General features: G+C 39.1%; 1 long non-coding RNA gene across 1 annotated transcript; it reads left to right on the top strand.

Moving 5' to 3' along the window:
• Positions 1-1,026: 1,026 nt before the first annotated feature.
• Positions 1,027-19,976, top strand: LOC131491904 (uncharacterized). The gene is made up of 4 exons (XR_009251719.1): positions 1,027-2,202; positions 6,930-7,120; positions 9,170-9,251; positions 18,975-19,976. It is a non-coding gene; the product is annotated as an uncharacterized LOC131491904 (long non-coding RNA).
• The last annotated feature ends 466 nt before the right edge of the window (positions 19,977-20,442 follow it).

The following is a 20,442-nucleotide window of genomic DNA, read 5'->3' as shown; positions in this document are numbered from 1 at the left end:
ACTGACTGCCTCAAGTAGTCCCTCTTGAAATCATAGACTGAACTGCACAATTTGGACTAGACTAAGAACCTAGGGTGGGAGGCCCCATAGTGGAAGGCCACACTGGGTGCCCTGTTAACCTGTATTGCCTGGCTGATGTATGTCCTGCTGGGCATGCCGCAGGAGTGGAAAACCCCTTGCTTCTATGCATACCACATGCACCCTCTGAGACTGTACTTCTTGTCTGTGTGCCCTTGCCTATCATGCAATGCCTCAGCCCTGGAAGACTTTCAGGTCAGCTTCAATTTACTGGCTGTGCCTGAATTGATGCCTTGGGCCAAGTTAAAAAAAAAAAGTTTTAAAAACAGAAACTCAAGGATGAAGCCATTTGGCTTTATATATATATATTTTATATATATATATATATATATATATATATATATATATATATAATATATAATATATATATGGTTTATTTATTTCAATTGGCTTAGTAAAGGACCCCTAAATTTAGGGCATAATTGAGATCAATATTGCAGGTTGCTCTCAAGGTCCTACTTGAGATACTTTTGCTGTAAAGATGCCTTGGCCAAGGGCCAAAGCCTGCTTATTCTTAGCAAGTCCTGCTTACAAGGTTGGCCTTAGGCTAGTTGTCTGAGAATTGTGATTTGGGAGGCTTCCCATTATTTGCAGAGCTGATAAGAATGACTTACTGTACCTAATGTCTGTGCAACCAATGTGGTTTATGCTGAATACCTACTTTCCTTCTGGGAATCTTTAGGCAGGGTGCCTACATGACCAGCCCCCAATAAAAACCTTGGGCATGGAGTGCCTAATGAGCTTCCCTCGTAGACAACATTTCATATGTGTTGTCACAACTTGTTGATGGGGGAAATAAGCATGTCCTGTGTGACTGTGCTGGGAGAGGACTTTTGGAAGCTTATGCGTGATTTCCTCATGTGCCTTTTCCATTTGCTGACTTTTTTTTGTATCCTTTCAAAAAAAGATACAAGTTTAGCTGTGAGTACAACTAACTACATGGTGAGTGTTTTCCATTTTCCTGGTGAGTCATTTGAATCTGGTGGGTAGTTTGGGTCTCCCCCACCCCAACAGGATTGTACTATGACATTGTAGTTGTGCAGCTCTAAAGAAAACTAATGAGGGGCGCCTGGGTGGCTCAGTCAGTTAAGTGTATGACTTTTGGTTTCAACTCAGGTCATGATCTTGCGGTTTGTGAGTTCAAGCCCCGCATTGGGCTATGCTCTGACAGTGTGGATCTTACTTGGGATTCTCTCTGTCTCTTTCTCTGACCCTCCACTGTTCGTGTTGCCTGTCCCTTTCTCCATAAATAAATAAACAAATGAGAAAAAATGAAAACTATGCATGGAAAAGGGAACTCTGCTCATTGGATATAGATGTGAGTTGTGGTGCTTGCTCTAAAAACACCTCCCAAATGTTACGTTTTCATTGACTCATGACATTAGTCAGTAGGCTTGCAGTATAGTCTGGGACATGGCAGTAGGAAAATTAGATGATCAAGTCTCAGACTTGGTGGGAACAAACATTATGGCAGAAGAATGCACAAGACCCATGCCTTCTGTTCACAACCCATGTGGGTGCCTATGGGAAAGGACTGTTGGAGGATAAACAGAAATGCAATCAACAAGCTGATTTGGCCTGAACTTCCCAAGTAAGGACTGTAGCCACATGGATATACTATCACCGAGGGAATGGCAATCCATTTACAAGTCAGGACTGGGCGTGAAAATAAGCTGTTGTGATTTTAGCACCTGAGACCAAGGAAGCCTGGCACACATGCCCAAACTGCTAACTACACACTTAAGTAGCAAGTGGAACTCAAGGACACATAATCTGGGGCACTGGTCTTGGCAAATGGACTATGTAATTAGTCCTCTCATTCTTCATCCCCCCCCCACCCCCCGCCACTTCCATGTCTTCTTCCTGGGAAACTGGGGTACTGGGGTTTGTGAATATAAAAGAAGAGCCAGGGAGTGGAAGAATCTAACTTGGTGTTTTGTTTTGCTCCCAAACTAAGTTTCCTGGATTTGGACTGTTATGGATGATGATAATGATCATGGATATGGAATGACAAGTCTAAAGTGCTCCTAGTCTGGCCCAGAGGATGGGAGGTGTTCTAGGGTGTTACATGTTGGACAAGAAAGAAACTGCTGAGCCACCTGGAAATGATTCTGGACATATGGTGTGAGTAAGACGTGGGAGCACTGGTAAAAGGGTGACATTATTGCTGTGGGGACTAATACTGAGCATATGGCTATAGCAGCACAACAACAATCTTGGCTGCTGGGGAGACTTGGGGTTAGCAAGGAATAATTAATCTCTCTCAGTTCTTGTCTACAGAGCAGCTGGCCAATTTATTTTATTATTTTAAAAATATGTTTATTTATTTTGAGACAGTATGTTGCGTGTGTGCACATGAGCAGGGGAGGGGCAGAGAGAGAGAGATAGGGAATCCCAAGAAGGTTCTGCACTGTCAGCACAGAGCCCCAGGAGGGGCTCTATCTCATGAACTATGAGATCATGACCTGAGCTGGAATCAAGAGTCAGATGCTTCACTAAGCCACCCAGGCACCCCATATCTGGCCAATTTAATGGAGATGGCCACTACCAACCTCAACGTGATGGATGGCCAGTGGGAAATATTAATCTAAGAACTTTCAGAAACGTCCCAGTAGCTTCTGACTCCAGAAGTTAACAGTCTGCACTCAAGACAACAGAATAAGATCAACTTTCTGGACATTGATTGGATTTCCTTTAACCTCATCCTATTTACATACTATTGCACCTGCTCTGAATTTAACTGATTGTTGAATCTATATTGCTTATTAGGATATCTGATGGGGTGGCCTATATTGTAAAAAGAGCTTGGTTGGTGATGTGAAAGGTTAGGAGGTAGAGTTATATGGTAACTGCTCCGTGCAAATGTCCTTTTGTGTATTCATTCAGACAAGACCATAGACAAGGCTTATGCTTAGTTCATTTAAGTTTTGGTAGAGTGCCCCATAACAGGAGAGAATGGCAGGCTTGTGAGGAACATGGCCATTTCTTACCCACCTCTTTATCTTCCCTTGAGGCTGTGATGAGACAATTTCTCATTACCTTCCAGGTTCTAGTGAGATATAAGTGTTTCTGCCTCGAAATTCCCCTATTCCCCCTACTTTAGGGTAGATGTATGCTATAAGGGTATAGACATATACTATAATACTCCAAACTGCTGAGTATGACATTGGCTTATCAGAAACAGAGCTCCCCATTGCCCATGTTGCATTGTTATCTGACGTCTTCTGTTTTGGCATCTGATGGGGCAAGGGACACAGTGAATTGGCACCTTTGCTGATCTTAGTATTGTTGTCTGTGTAAGAAACTACCTTATCTAAACAGGCTCATTTTTCTTTACCAGGTGAATCTCTCAGCCTTGCTTGACAGCAATCATGACAAATGCTCTGGACTCACCCATATGCACTTGTGTGAGAGAAAAGGTCCAAGGCCCAAGAGGTGTGGCCTGCTTCCTCCTCCCAATTCAGTTTAAAGACTAGTTATAGTTGAGTAATGTCAGAAAAGTGATTAGAATTAGTTTTGGCTTTTATTACTACAAAAAATTTGTATGTTTAAAAGTAAGGTGTGCTCATGATGACTTTTTAACAGACTAATTCTTGGCTCCAGTTTTTGAAACTGCCCACTGGTTTGTATCTGGAGAATAATCTGGGACATCTTAGTGTTTAACTTTTCTTTTTTGGCAGTGTGTCTGGTGTCTTGTTGTCGTTTTTAAATCTTGTTTTTCCATTCATTAACCAGTGAGCAGACTTAGAGGACAGATTGATTCTACTTCCTAGATTTAGTTTAGAAAACATAGGCTTCACCTGATGCTCTTAAGAAAGCATATTGCAAATGCCTCATTTAATAACATACTCTACTTTTTGAAATTTGCCTTTTCTCTCCACCCTTGAATAGGTCCAGTATTTGATGAAACTCATGAAAGTGAGTGGAACCTGACTTGTCCCTCTTTTCTAGGATACAATGCATATATGATTGTGACTTTTAAAGTAATTTGTTTGCTATTTCCTTATTTATTTGAAGTTAATTTCTAACTTTTTAAATTTATAATGAAGAAAAATATTACATCTTTTGAAATATACTCAAGGAATTGAGTTTGTAATTTGAACAATTTTCATTGTTGGCTCCCTTGAGTGGCTCAGTGGGTTGTGAGCCCAACTCTTGATTTCAGCTCAGGTTGTGATCTAATGTTTGTGAGACTGAGCCCTGCGTTGGGCTCTGTGCTGACAGCATGGAGCCTGCTTGGGATTCTCTCTCTCCTCAGCTCCCTGCCCCTCCCCTACTCACTTTCTCTCAAAAATCAATAAGCTTAAAAAAAAAATAAAGAATTTTATCCTATTAAAAAAAATGTTTGGTGGCACCTGGGTAGCTCAGTCAGTTAAGCGTCCAAATCTTGATTTTGGCTAAGGTTCTGATCTTGTTTTGTGAGTTCAAGACCTGCACGGGGCCCTGCACAGGCAGCACAGAGCCTGATTGGGATTCTCTCTCTCCCTCTGTCTCTCTGCCCCATTCTCACTCATGATGTCTTTGTCTCTCTCAAAATAAATACATAAAACTTAAAAAAATTTTTTTTAAGTTTCATTGTCAAAAAAAAGTAAGTGTAGCAACCATTCTATAGTTCCAATATGTAAGTGTATGCATATATATGTATATTAGAATTCTGGGAGAACACAGAAGAAACTAGTAATAGAGGTGAAGGAATTGATTGGTGATGTTGAAATGGGAACTGGGTACACATAGCAAGACTGTAGAGTTCAGAGGAAACAACCAGACTATATATTGCCCATGTATATCATTTTTAAAAAATTTTTTTAACGTTTATTTATTTTTGAGACAGAGACAGAACATGAACGGGGGAGGGTCAGAGAGAGAGGGAGACACAGAATCTGAAACAGGCTCCAGGCCCTGAGCAGTCAGCACAGAGCCCGACGCGGGGCTCGAATTCATGGACCGCGAGATCATGACCTGAGCCGAAGTCGGACGGTTAACCGACTGAGCCACCCAGGCGCCCCTCCATGTATATCATTTTATAGTTTTTAACATGATAATACCTGTTGAATAATTAATTTAAAATTGAAATAGATTATATTATTTTTATAATTTGATAAATATCTATTTCCTTAGAAAGTTTTGAGAATGATTTCTTTATGATGGCTCATCTAAATAAGTTTGTAAGATAGCATTCAAGTTAATTAAGAAGGCATCAGACCAATTTATTTATTTATTTTTATTTAAAATTCTTTTTTTCATTTTTAGATAGAGAGCATGAGATAGAGAGTAGGCAGAGGGGGAGAGAGAGAGACTTTTTTTTTTTTTTTTAGTATTTATTTTTGAGAGAGGGCATGCACGCATTAGCGGGGAATGGGCAGAGAGAGGGGGACAAGAGGATCCAAAGCAGGTCTGCTCTGGCAGCAACAAGTTCGATGTCAATGTCAGATGCTCAACAGACTGAACGTCCTGGTGCCCAAAGAGAGAGAGACAGAGAGACAGAGAGAGAAGAGAAAGAGAGAGAGAGAGAGAGAGAGAGATAATCTTCAGCAGGCTGCACACTAAGCGTGGAGCCCACCACTCTAGGATCATGACCTGAGCTGAAATCTAGAATTAGACACTCAACCAACTGAGCCACCCAGGTATCCCTACACCAGTTTATAACAAGTACAAGTAATGTAATGTGAACATGGGCCTTAACTAAATACAGCTCACTTGGTTTGGGAGCATAATTTGTTCCAGAAACAGTCTTATAATCCAAAGCACTTGTATATTAATGTGAATTTCCCCATAAGAAATAATGAAAACTCAGATTCGTTTCACAACCCAAAAATATTCATATAAAATTATTATAATATTGTCATATAACATAAAATAATAAAGAAAATACAAAATATAAAGAAAAATAAACAAATTAACCTGCACTTATGTTTGAAAACCTTCGTGGCTGGTGTGAGAGAGACTAGAGAGAGGAGGGTAATTATGTAGGACAACTTTCACTTTCGCTGATGGTATCATTGCTATCTATTGGGTCAATGGATCTTTTTCTTTTTGTACAACTTTAACAAGGAACCTATCCAATAACACTTGCTTTGCCTCCTTTTGAGGATTTTGCAGAAATGTGACATTGCATTGTCGTTAAACAGATTCATCGCTTGCACTGTTACAGCCTTATTGGGTAGTGCTTTTCTACAAAATTTTGCACTGTTTCCCACATTTTACACATCTCTAATCTCATTTGAAGTGAGGGATTCCTCCACCTTTATCTCCTCCTCTGCAGATGAAATCTCCTCTGTAACCTCTTGCTGTTGCTCGCAATGCAGATCCATCAGTTTGTTGGTGGTCAGCTCCTGGCCATGTTCCTCCACCAGCTTTTCAATGTTGTCCTCATTCACCTCCAGTCCCATGGTCTTCCCCAAGGACACAATTTCATTGACAACTGGCAGCTCCTGTTCATGAGCAAGCCCCTCTAAGTTATGTCCAAGAACGCAATCAGGGCAGTTTTCTCCAAGCAGAATTCAGGGTTCTCTTGGTGACCCCATCCTAGGTTTTATCAGTGAACTTGAGGCAGTTTCTAATATGGAAATAATTTTTCCAAAACCCTCGGAGGGTAAGGTTTTTTCCTTCAGTCACCTCGAAGAATCGCTGAAATAGTGCTTTGCTTTAAAGCTTTTTGAAATTCAAAATGACCTGCTGATCCATGGGCTGGAGGATTGGAGTGATGTTGGGAGGAAGGAATTTGAGCTTAATGAACTCGAATTCCTCCAGTAAGTCAGCCTCAAAGCCTGGAGGATGAGCAAGAGCATTATCCATAGCCAGCAAGGCTTTGAGTGGCCGACTCTTTTCTAAAAGCTATTTCTTCCCTGCAGGATCGAAGACCTCATTGATCCACTTAACAAACAAGATATGAGTAACCCAAGCTTTGCTGTTGGACCTCCACATAACGTTTAACTGGCTTTTCTGCACCTTGCATTTCTTGAAGGCTCATGGATTCCTGGAATGATACACAAGCAAAGGCTTGACTTTGAAATCCCCACTTGCATTAGCATAACACATGAGGGTGAGATGGTCTTTCATGGATTTGTGACCGAGCATTGCATTCTCTTCTTCTGTAATGTAGGTCCTCTTTGGTATCTTTTTCCAAAAAAGCCCCACCTCATCACAGTTAAAAACTTGCTCTGGCAGGTAACATTCAGAAACCATGATCTTTTGGAACTTAGGAGTGAATGCCTCAGCTGCTTAGTGTCTGAACTCGCAGCCTTTCTGTGCCTCACAACACTATGGATGCCACTTCTCCTCTTAAAGTTATCAAACCATCCCGTTTGCCTTGAAGACTTCTTCATTTTCTGTTGCTGTACGTGGCAATTTACTTATGAGGTTGCTGTACCAGGCCTTTGCCTTCTTGCAGATAAATTTCTCAGTCACAGTATCACCTGCTAGTTACTTCTTGTTTATCCAAACCAGAAGCAACTTTTCTATATCTTCCAGAACATATGGCCATTGCTTTGATATTCTTGTGACTCCTTTTGCTGCATCTAGCCCCCTTATTTCTTCTTTCTTCTTCAATACTGTGCAAATGGTCAATATAGACTTACAAAATCTTGCAATTTCAGCCACTCACATACCTTGTTCATATTTCTCAATGATTTCATTAACTTCCACCATAATCATCTTCTTACTGCCTTTCTTTTCAACCTTTTTCTACATGGGGGTCATTGTATACATTCACATGGATGTTGACTACAGTACAGTATTAATAAACTCTTGTCATATACTGCATTTAATGGAACTGGCAATAAGGCAGCAGAGGAAAGGGTCTGTATCTGGAGGCAGCCTGGCCTAGAATGAAAAAAAACATTCCTAAGCTTACTCCTGTATGGAAAAGCAAAGGACTGCCCATAGGTGCTTTGAAGTGACAAAAAATACTCTAGTGCCAGTTGTAGGCACCTTCCAATGTTCTGAAAAATCACTGATTTCTGCCAAACACCGTGGCCTGAGACCAAGCATCTGAGCATGGGAGACGATAACCCACAATTCCACAGAAAGAGAGAGAGAGAATCATTGGCTCAGTTGTGATCATGTGGCGTTTGGCATCACGTACTACCTGTATTGCAAGACATTGCTCATTTATCAAGTTAAAATTTATTAGAAACGTTTCCTTGTGTCTTGCAGAACACTCACAGACAAGTTGCTCTCAATCCAAGGTTCTACTGTACTTTGATCTTTGGTCCAGTCCATAGATAAAATTTTGAAAGAAGTGCATTGCCCTGAATTGCAGACCCAAGAATAGCTTGGTCATGAGGGCTAGGGCAGAGTGAGAGAGGGAAGAAAGGTAGGCGACAAGGTCAGAGAGACAATGGAATGGTCCCTTGCCTATAGCCTATGGTGATAGAAGTAGTTCCTTTGAAGCACCGACTTCAGACTGCAAAGTCCTTCCATGCTATAGACTCCTTCTACCTAAACCCTGTGGATATTAGACTCTTACCCAAGAACAAGGGGTAAGAGGCTGCACACTGTGGGTTACAATTTTCATTTGAAATTAAGATATATACTTTAGTGTGGCCTAACTTATTTTGCTCCCTGTAGAATCTAGCTAATGAAAGAGTTTTCTCACCAATTACTTCATGACTACTTGCTCATTCAGGACACATAGCTCCCCTTCTACCACCAACATTCTTCTATGTCAACCAAGTCAATGTGAAAGAAGACCATTTGAGGGTTGCAGAAATTCATTCAAGGTCTTTGGGATTGGGTACTAGTCAGAGGTCACACTGAGGAGAGCACTAAACACATCCCAGACATGTGAGAAATGATCCTGGTGCTGTCAGGAGCAGGCAGCCTAAGGCTGTGGCTCATATAGTTATGAGCCACCGAAAAGCTCATGGAGACAGTGATTAATCCAATATTGCTATTTATCTATAAAACTCAATTTTTCAGATACAAGGATAAGGCTTGTGTTGTGACTTTTCCTTCTGGCCCTCATTCATCATCCTTCATTTGTTGGCAACCATTTATTGAACACTTAATAGATGGCAGGTATTATGCTAAGCACTCAACTTGCCTTATTAAGTCATCATAAGCTGCTATTATTATTATCCCCATTCTACAGAGAAGAAAACTGAGGTTCACAGAAAGTCTATATGATCAAGTTTCCACAATTCACAAGGAGTATAACTGGGACATGAACCCAGGTATGTCTGACATCAGGTCTATTATTTTAATCAGTCTTCTTTACTACAAGAAATTACAAAGGAACTCCAAAGGAGCTCATAATTTGACAGAAAATTTAAGAGAGGCCCAAGTAAGATATAATTATGAGGCCTGGCCTCCATTTCATTCATGTTGGCATGTACATCTTTGGGGCAGACCCACCTGCAGTAGGAACTCAAACATTTTGTGTTGAGAAGAAATGATACACACTGGTACCAGCATTCTTAGGACTTGCTATGTTCACCTCTGTGAATTTGGTGAATGTATCATAATGCAAAGGCCATTGGGAAAGCCAGAATAGGGGCTCAGGAAAAGCAGGACACCAAGGTCAAATGGAGAGATTCTAGAAATAATCTGCAGATGTATTGACACAGATTTGGTCCTTGTATAGATTTGAATGCTGTCTTTTTTTCCCCCTCTCTTTCAAAGCATTTATTGGTCTAAGAACTTAGGATCAATCACAGGTAGCCCCATTCCAGGCAGCCTGAATGCTCATCATTTCTCTCCTCTGCTTCCATTTTATGTCTATGCTATGCCTGGATGTCTGTTTCCTGCCTTCCCAATGTATTACAATTCTTCTATCTTATAATGACTATACATAAAGTTTCTATTTCTGAAAAATACACTAAGCCATTTTCAAAAATAAAAACAGAGGCTGATGCTACCCCCTCCCCCCCATGAACAGTCTTTAGAGGCATACAGACCTGGGTTCAATCCTGGATTTTGCTGCTTCCTATCAGGAAACTTGCCAAGTTTATTTATCCTCTCTAAGATTCAGTTACTACTCCTGATAAATGGGTATTGTAAGTAAGAAAGTTCTAAACAGTAAAAATGATATGAAATTAAATCATGTATGTAAACCACCTAGCTCAATAACTGCCATATATATATGTCTATCCACATATATTTACATATATATGTGTGTATGTATATACATACATTCCTTAATATATTTCACTTTCTTCCTTTTTACTACTCAGCCAAATTGAGATAATCCTCTCTTTTACATCTGATAAAACTTCACATGTCTCACTTTCTACCTGCCCTGTGGTATTTCTGTAGTTGTCTTATTTTCTCTTCAGGACTACAATATCCTTAAGGAGAGAGGATTGCTTAGAATGTGTGACCCATTTCCCACTCCCTTACTTCTACCTCCCTCACCCTGCATTTATACAAAGTTCTTTATACACAGTATGTTCTTGTTAAAGACTTCTTCAAAACATGGCTAACATAAAAGAGAGGAAAGAAAAAATGAAAAGATAAAAGACAGTTGCATTAAAAAATTGATTGAAGTCATAAAAATGATTCAGATTCTTAACTAATACATTCTCTCTCCCAAATTGCAATGATAAAATATAGCATATAGCTTTTTTTTTTTTTTAAGTTTATTTTGAGAGAGAGAGTGTGTGCGGCAGAGAGGGAGAGAGAGAGAATCCCAAGCAGGCTTTGCACCTTCAGCAGAGAGCCCGATGTGGGACTCAAACTCATGAACCATGAGATCATGACCATGATGATATCATGACCCGAGCGGAAGTCAGATGCTTTAAGTGACTGAGCCACCCAGGTGCGCCCCCCTCCTTCCGGTTTTTTAAGAAAGTAAAAACTACTGCAGAAATGGATCTGGCTGTATGGGTTTCAGTGATTGGTGTTTATTTGTTTCTTTTCTCCCCCCATTGAAACCCTCCTAGGTACTTGCCCCCACCTTTTTGATGTTTATTTATTATTTTTGAGAGACAGAGCATGAGTGGAGGAGGGGCAGAGAGGGAGGAAGACACAGAATCCAAGGCACGCTCCAGGTTTTGAGCTGTCAACACAGAGCTCAAACCCATGAACCATGAGATGGTGACCTGAGCTGAAGTCAGATGCTTAATGAACTGAGCCACCCAGTCTCCCCAGTACTTGCCTCTTCTAATTTGGCTACCTGGCAGTGAGGTTTCCAAATATCTCAAGTACCAAAATATCTCAACTCTCACCTACGAAGAGGAAATCGGGATTCTGTGTCAACTGAGTAGGCTGCAGGATTGTAGAAAAAAACCCCAATTTGTGACCCAGAAAATCCTGTCTAAAATCTGCCATCTAGTGTGGGCTTTACAGAATTACGTGTTATTGGACACATTAATCCTATGGTTAATTCTTCTTCCCTATGGATATGAAGTTTGAAATTTTAAATTGTCCAACAAAATGATCAAAAATAGCATTAAATTTGGATTCCCATTTGGTTTTAATTATCGTTGTATATAGAGATAGAGACAGAGATAGAGATACTAGATAGATATATTGATATGCCAAACAGAGCTCTTGATCAGCATGGTAATGTGGTACAGGAAACCTTTAAATATAAAAATTACTTACTAATGAATTTTTATAACTGGTAATAAAAACAAGGAAACACATTCCCCTTGTTTTCCTTATTACTGGTAAATGTCATCCCTGATCGGAAAGTGTGAGTTTGTTGAGTACATTCTATTGTTCTAGGCTCTTTACCTACCTACTTTAATTTCATTTAAACCTCATCTTTTGCTTTTTGAGTTAAAATATTACAATACCCATTTTACATATAAGAAAATTGACACCTAAAAGATGAAGTAATTGGTCTTCTATCACAGCTGGTTAGTAAAAGCAGGATTTGTACACATCGCTCTTAACTCATGCTCATGCTCTTTCATCTACTCCATAATGCCTGTTACAGTTTTTGAAATATTGAAAATAGTGTACAAACCTCCACTATGTAGCAGTAAACCCCTCTTTCATTTCTGATATTGGTAATTCATGAGTTCTCTCTTTTTTCTTTTTCAATCTTGCTATAAATTTATCAATTTTTTTTATCTTTTCAAAGAACTACTTTTGGTTATATTGATTTTCTGTTTTCAATATTATTTCTGCTCTTGTCCCTTCTTTTCTTCTGATTGCTTTGGGTTTATTTTGTTCTTTTTCTGTTTTTCTTTTTTTAAGTTTCTTTTAAATTTTTTTTTTCAACGTTTTTTATTTATTTTTGGGACAGAGAGAGACAGAGCATGAACGGGGGAGGGGCAGAGAGAGAGGGGGACACAGAATCGGAAACAGGCTCCAGGCTCCGAGCCATCAGCCCAGAGCCTGACGCGGGGCTCGAACTCACGGCCCGCGAGATCGTGACCTGGCTGAAGTCGGACGCTTAACCGACTGCGCCACCCAGGCGCCCCTCTTTTTTTAAGTTTCTTAAGTCTTAAGGTTTAAGGCTTAAGTATTAAGGCTTTCTTTTTTTTTTCTAATATAGGCATTTAATGCTATAAAATCTCCCCTAAACACTGCTTTAAGTGCATTCTACAAATTTTGTCATATATTTTCATTTTCCTTTAGTTTAAAATACTTTCCAGTTTCACTCAAATTTCATTTTCATCCAAATTAAAATCTTTTTTAATTTGAAATTTCCTTGATGTATGAACTATTTAGAAGTATGTTGTTTAGGGGCGCCTGGGTGGCTCAGTCGGTTAAGCGTCTGACTTCGGCTCAGGTCATGATCTCACGGTCCGTGAGTTTGAGCCCCGCGTCAGGCTCTGTGCTGACAGCTCAGAGCCTGGAGCCTGTTTCAGATTCTGTGTCTCCCTCTCTCTGACCCTCCCCCATTCATGCTCTGTCTCTCTCTGTCTCAAAAAAAAATAAATGTTAAAAAAAAATTTAGAAGTATGTTGTTTAATGTCCAAGTGTTTAGAGATTTTTCTGTTATCTTTCTGTTACCAATTTCTATTTTAATTCCATTATGATCAGAGGATATAGTTTGGATGATTATTTTTTTAATGTCTGTTTATTTATTTTGTGTGAGAGAGAGAGCATGTGCACGAGTTGGGGATGGGCGAGAGAGGAAAAGAGAGAATCCCAAGCAGGCTCCATGCTGTCAGTACAGAGCCCAATGCAGGGCTCAATCCATGAGATCATGACCAAGATCTCATGTGATCACAAACCGTGAGATCATTTCCTGAGCCAAATTAAGAGTCAGATGCTTAACTGACTGAGCCACCTAGGCACTCCAATTTGAATGATCCTAATCCCTTTACATTTATTAAGATTTGGGGGGAGGGAAGTTGTGGGGGGAAATTTATTAACATTTTTTTAATGTTTATTTATCAAGAGAGAGAGAGAGCATGAGGGAGGGGCAGAGAGAGGAGAGGGAGAATCCCAAGTAGGCTCCATGCTATCGGGGTAGAGCCCAACAGCGGGCTTAATCCCATGAACCATGAGATCACGACCTGAACAGAGATCAAGAGTTCAACTCTTTTTTTTTTTTTTAATTTATTTTTGACAGAAGAGAGAGAGACAGAGCATGAGTGGGGGAGGGGCAGATAGAGGGAGACACAGAATCTGAAGCAGACTCCAGGCTCTGAGCTGTCAGCACAGAACCTGATGTGGGGCTCGAACTCACGGATGGTGAGATCATGACCTGAGCCGAAGTCGGATGCTCAACCGACTGAGCCACCCAGGCACCCCAAGAGTTCAAGTCTTAACCCACTGAGACACCTAGGCGCCCGTAAGATTTGTTTTTATCACATACACACACACATACACACACACACACACACACATTTGTTTTATCACAAATCTTTGATGGATGTTTCGTGTACACTTGAAAAGGTACTCTGCTGTTGTTGGATAGAGTATTTTGTAAATGTCAATTAAATCCAGGTTAATAGTGTTCAGTCCTTCAGTGTCCCTGCTGAACATCTGTCTACTGGTTCTATCAACAAGATAGGAATGTTGACATTTCCATCTATAGTTGTGTGTTTTTCTATTTTTCCTTTCACTTTTTTTAGTTTTTACTTCATATATTTTGAAGCTTTGTTGTTAGATGCACCCACATTTAGGATTTTTATGTCTTCTTTATGAATTGAGTCTTTTATCATTATGTAATGTTCCTTAGTGGTACCTAGCTTCTGAAATGACTCCTAACGATTCCCAACTCCTGTTACTTGCACCTGTATGTAATCGTCTCCTCTTGAATATAGGCTGGACCTGGTGACTCACTTTTAATGAACAGAGTATGGCAAAAAAATGATGAGCCATCTCTTCCAAGATTAGTTTTATAAATTATTGTCTTTTTTTTTTTTTTTTGCTTGCACTTTCTCTCTGGGTTTTGTTTGTTTTTGTTTTGTGCCCGTACTCTGATGATGACATACCGTGAGCAACCTTATGGAAAGGCCCATATGGCAAGGAGCTGAGGGTGGCTGGCCTCTGGCAAACAGCCAGTGAGGAACTGAGGCCCTCACTCTAACAGCCTGGGAACAACTGAATCCTGCCAACAACATCATGAGTGGGTTTGGAAGCAGATCCTTCTTTGGTTAAGGCTTCAGGTGAGACCACAGCCCTAGCTGACCTTTGATTGCAGCCTTGCTAGAGACCCTGAAGCACAAAATTTAGCTAAGCCATAAGGAGATTCCTGACCAACAGTAACTGTAAGATAATAAATGTGTGTTATGGAGCACTTGGGTGACTCAGTTGGTTAAACATCTGACTCTTGATTTTGGCTCAGGTCATGATCTCACAGTTGTGAGATGAAGCCTTGCATCTGGCGCTGAGCTGAGCGTGGATCCTGCTTGAGGTTTTCTCCCTCTCCCTCTGCCCCTCCCCTGCTTGTACTTGCTCTCTCTTAAAAAAAAAAAAGAAATAAAATAAAAGTGTGTTGTTTTAGGTCACTAAATTTGGGGGTACTTCATTATATAGCAAGAGGTAACTAATATACCTACCTGGTAATTTTCTTTGCCCTGAAGTCTACTTTTGCCTTTAATATAGCTGTCCCAGCCTCCTTTTCAATTAGAGTTTACATTTCCCCCCACCCTTTAAATTTTAACATATCTATATCATTATATTTGAAGTGACTTTCTAGTAGACAGCATATAGCTGGGTCATGTTTTTTAATTTATTCTGACAATCTCTTTTAATTGATGTGTATAGAGCATTTAGAGTTGTATGATTATTGATATTTAAATTTCAATTCCTTTTCATCATTTTATTATTTGTTCTCTCTTTATTTTCTCTGTTTTTCACTCCTTGGTTATCCCTTCCCTACTATCATCTGTAAAATTAGAACAGTTTTTGATATTCCATTTTAATTTACTGATTGCATTTTAGCTGTATCTTTTTGTATAGTTTTGTGGAGAAGTTGCTCCAGAGATTTTGATGTACATACTTAACTTTTCGGTTTCCTTAGAATCAGTATTTTATCATTCAAATGGACCCACCATTTAGGTTCTTTTACCTTTCTTCTTTTATGTTATAGTTATCTTATATATTACATCTATGTATATTGTTTCAACAAATTCTCTTAGTTTCCTTTTATCTGAGTATGTCTTTATTTCATCTCCATTCCTGAAGGATGTTTTCACTTGATACAGAATTCTGAGTTATCATCTCTTCTGTTTTTTTCTCTTTTTGGCACTTTAAACTTCTAAAATGAGTTTTTAAATGTTTATTTATTTTTGAGAGAGAGAGCAAGTGGGGGGGGGGGAGGCGCACAGAGAGAGGGAGACAGAGGATCCCAAGCAAGCTCTGTGCTGTCAGCACAGAGACCAGTGTTGGGCTCAAACTCACAAACCATGAGATCATAACCTGAGCCAAAGTCAGATGCTTAACCAACTGAACCCCTAGGCACCCCTCTTTTTGGCACTTTAGCCCTGGGTGTCATATTTAGGAGATGAATCACTGGGTTTTACTCCTGAAGCCAAGACTATACTGTGTTAACTAACTTGAATTTAAATTAAAAAAAAAAATCTTATACTCCTTCTGCCTCCACAGTCATTTGAATCTTTGTTTATCTATTTATTAGTAATACATTGTTAGTCTCTGGCTATCTTCAAGATTGTCTTGGGGCACCTGGGTGGCTCAGTCAGTTGAGTGTCCGATTTCGGTTCAGGACATGATTTCAACAGTCTGTGAGTTCAAGCCCCATGTCAGGCTCTATGCTGACAGCTCAGAACCTGGAGCCTGCTTCAGATTCTGTGTCTACCTCTCTCTCTGCCCACCTCCCCCCCCCCACTCACGCTCTGACTGTCTGTCTTTCTCTCAAAAATAAACTTCAAAAAATATTGTCTTTAGTTTTCAGCAATTTAATTGCATATTTAATTCATGTTCATTTGTATTTAAAAAAAAATTTTAACGTTTATTTATTTTTGAGACAGAGAGAGACAGAGCATGAACGGGGGAGGGTCAGAGAGAGAGGAAGACACAGAATCTGACACAAGCTCCAGGCTCTGAGCTGTCAGCACAGAGCCCAACGTGGGGCTGGAACTCATGGACCGCGAGATCATGACCTGAGCCGAAGTTGGACGCCTAACTGACTGAGCCACCCAGGCGCCCCTCATTTGTGTTCTTTGTTTAGGGTTTGTTGACATTGAATCTGTAAGTTGTCTTTTGCCAAATTTGGTAATTTTTTAGAAAAAAATATATATAGTAACACAGTTTTTCTCCTCTTTTTCTGAAACTCCAATGACGTGAATGTTAGTCCTTTTTGTACTGTTCATAGACACATGAGGTTCTGTTCACTTTTGGCTGAGAAGGGATTTCTTTTTTCTCTGTTGTTCAATTAGGATAATTTCTATTGATCTGTCCTCAAGTTCATTGGCTCTTTCCTCTGTCACTTACATGCTTCTGTAAGGTGTTTTTGTTTACTTGTTTAGTTTTTGTATTTTCAGTTCAAATTTTTAAATGTTTTACCTAATTTGTTTAAAGAATAGTACTATCTGGGAATGCAAGCTGGTGAACCCACTCTGGAAAACAGTATGGGGATTCCTCAAAAAACTAAAATAGAACTACCCTATGACCCAGCAGTTGCACTACTAGGCATTTATCCATGGGATACAGGTGTGCTGTTTTGAAGGGACACATGCACCCCCATGTTTATAGCAGCACTATCAACAATAGCCAAAGTATGGAAAGAGCCCAAATGTCCATCGATGGATGTATGGATAAAGAAGATGTGGTATATATATACACAATGGAGTATTACTCAGCAATCAAAAAGAATGAAATCATGCCATTTGCAACTATGTGGATGGAACTGGAGGGTATTATGCTAAGTGAAATTAGTCAGAGAAAGACAAAAATCATATGACTTAACTCATATGAGGACTTTAAGAGACAAAACAAATGAACATAAGGGAAGGAAACAAAAATAACATAAAAACAGGGAGGGGGACAAAACAGAAGAGACTTACAAATATGAAGAACAAACTGAGGGGTTGCGGGAGGGAAGATGGGCTAAATGGGTAAGGGGCACTGAGGAATCTACTCCTGAAATCATTGTTGATATGCTAACCAATTTGGATGTAAATTTTAAAAAAATTTACAAATTAAAAAAAAAAAGAATAGTACTATCTTCTAGTATATTTGTTTTCCAATTTCTCTTTTTCCCTATGTCTCATGACCCATTTTCACTGCCCCAGCTGGGTAGATGCACAGTTGTCTGCCAGCCACAGCTGGCGTTAGCTATGGTAAACTATGTGCTCAAGTGAGATATCAAATCCAGTAAAGAATTTACCACAAGTTTCCTCTACTTTATGTAAATTTTCACCTCTTCTGCAATGTCTGTCCAGATATGTTTCTTCTCAAAGTTTAAATCTCTCTTCTGAGATGTTTGAATATATACATCTCATTAGGGCAGTTTAAATTTTGGGGGAAGATGCTTTAGTTTTACTTCAAAGTTCATTATACACTATCAGAAGCCTTAATTTTTATCCTTTTGATAAATTATAGTTATTTTATATTTGAATGTTTGGGCTGTTGCCCTCTGGCTAAGAGGGTGGCTGGGAAATGACTGCTTCTCAAGATAACATGCTAAAAGTATCCTCTTCATCTTTTTTTAACTTTTTTAATGGAGATATAAGTGGCATATAACATTGTATAAGTTTAGGGTGCATAATGTGTTACGCAACATAATTATATATATATATATATATATATATATATATATATATATATATATATATAGGGAGAACATTTAAGAGGTAGTCTCTTAGCAACTTTCAAGTTATAATACAATATTGTTAACTATAATCATGATACCGTGTATTAGATCATTAGAACTTACTCATCTTCTAATTGCTGAGCTTGTTCCCTTGGACTAACATCTCCCCAATTCCCTCACTCTCTTTCCAAATCCTTCCCCTGAAAATTTCTATTTTGTGTCTGTTTATATTTTCTATTTCTTTGCTAAGAGTTTCTACCTTTCCATTCATTTCAAGAGTGTTTGCCCTTACTTCTTGGCAAACTTTTTAATAATAGCTGCTTTACAGTCATTGTCAGGTAATTCTAATATGTATACAGTCTCAGTTTTGGCATATATCCATTGTCATTTCCCATGTAAAAACTAAGATTTTCAGGGTTCTTATGTCAAGTAAGTTTACTTTGTATCTGAGAGATTTTGAACGTTAATATTGAGACTCTGTGTCTTATTTGAATCCTATAGACTATGTTGATATTTTTGCTTTAGCAGGCCTGGGGGGAATATAATTGTGGGGGCAGGGAGGGGCAGGTGGATGATAAACCCAACTCAGTTCTCTGGTACTGATTTCTGTTGTTCTGCAATTCCAGCTATTATTTACTTTTCATTGTCTTCAGACTATTCCACACATTCTATCTAGGTTTTTCAGCTGGATCAGGGGAAGAGAAATAGTAGAGTGCAGTTACTACTTTTTACCCTGAACCTGAACTCACTGTGTCTTTTTTTTTTTTTTTTACAGATAAACTTGATGCAAATTTGCTGAACATCTACTACCACAAGGAATGACCAATAATGTTAATATTTTTTTGTCTTAAACCCAATCCTACATCATTAATTGTGTGAAATAAAGCCGCCATAGAAACTCCCATATCATAGAGTATCATGGGGACTTAATTTTTTCTAATTACTGATGTAATATGTGTGGGGTTCAGAGATTTTGAAAAATATAGGCAATATGTAAGAGGAGCCATTGCTAAAATTTGGTTATAGAGTTTCTAAGATTTTGTTCTTTGTTTATATGTACAGATTTTAAGCAAATGTAGAAACATATTGCTTTGTTACTTTTTCTTTAACATAATAATACCGTATATTGACCAGTGTTTTCTGTGACAATAAATACTAATGTTTAATGTTTTCATTTATTTTTGAGAGAGAGAGAGAGAGAGAGAGAGAGAGATTGAGAGAGAAAGAGAGACTGAGCACAAGCAGGGGAGGGGCAGAGACAGAGGGACACACAGAATCCGAAGCAGGCTCCAGGCTCCGAGCTGTCAGCACAGAGCCTGACGTGGGGCTTGAACCACAAACCATGAGATCATGACCTGAGCCGAAGTCAGACGCCCAACCAACTGACCCACCCAGTGCCCCCCCCCCCTTTTTAAGTAGGCTCCATGCCCAGCATACGGTTTGAACTCATATCCCTGAGATCAAGAGCAGATGCTCTATTGACTGAGCCAGCGAGGTGCCCCAGATTTATCATTTTTGACATTGTGCCATATTTGCCTTATCTCTCTCTCCCTTTCTTTCTCTCCAAACACTCACACACACACACACACACACACACACACACACACACACACACACATTTATGTTTTTTCAACCATTTGAGGTAGGTTGCGTAAGTCATATTTCCTTTCCCTTGAAAACTTTAGTGTATTTCTAAGAAAAAGAATATTTTCTCACACAACTACAGTACAGTTACCAAACTTAGGAAACTTAACATTAATAAAATACTTTCATTTTATCAGTGCTCTGTAGTTGTATCTGCTCTACACTCTATATCCCAAATTAATTGTCCTAATTCCATTATGACATTTATTATTTTTTTTGTATTTATTGGTCCAGGACTACATATTGCATTTAGTTATTATTTCTTTTAATCTTCCTTTGATTTGGAATACTTTTCCAGTCTTAGTCTTTCATGACATTAGCGTTTTTGCAGCATACAGCTTAGTAGTTTTACAGAATGTGTTTCAGTTTGAGTTTGTGTGATATCCTTCAATAGGATGCTACATCTAGATCTAAACAAGAAAAACGAAGCTGAAATAGCATCAATCACGAATATGGCTTTCATCAAAAGATATTCTTGTAGAAAAAAATTGTGCTACCAAAGGATCACCCAATATGAAAATAACAAGGGATCAAGAGGAATAAACAACACAGCTGCTAGATAATTAATCCTTTAAGTATAGCTAATGAAATTAGGTCGA

This window comes from Neofelis nebulosa, chromosome 12, assembly GCF_028018385.1.
Source record: "Neofelis nebulosa isolate mNeoNeb1 chromosome 12, mNeoNeb1.pri, whole genome shotgun sequence".
Lineage (NCBI taxonomy): Eukaryota > Metazoa > Chordata > Mammalia > Carnivora > Felidae > Neofelis > Neofelis nebulosa.
Note: the sequence above shows the minus strand (reverse complement) of the source record. Positions and strands in the feature narration are given on the sequence as shown.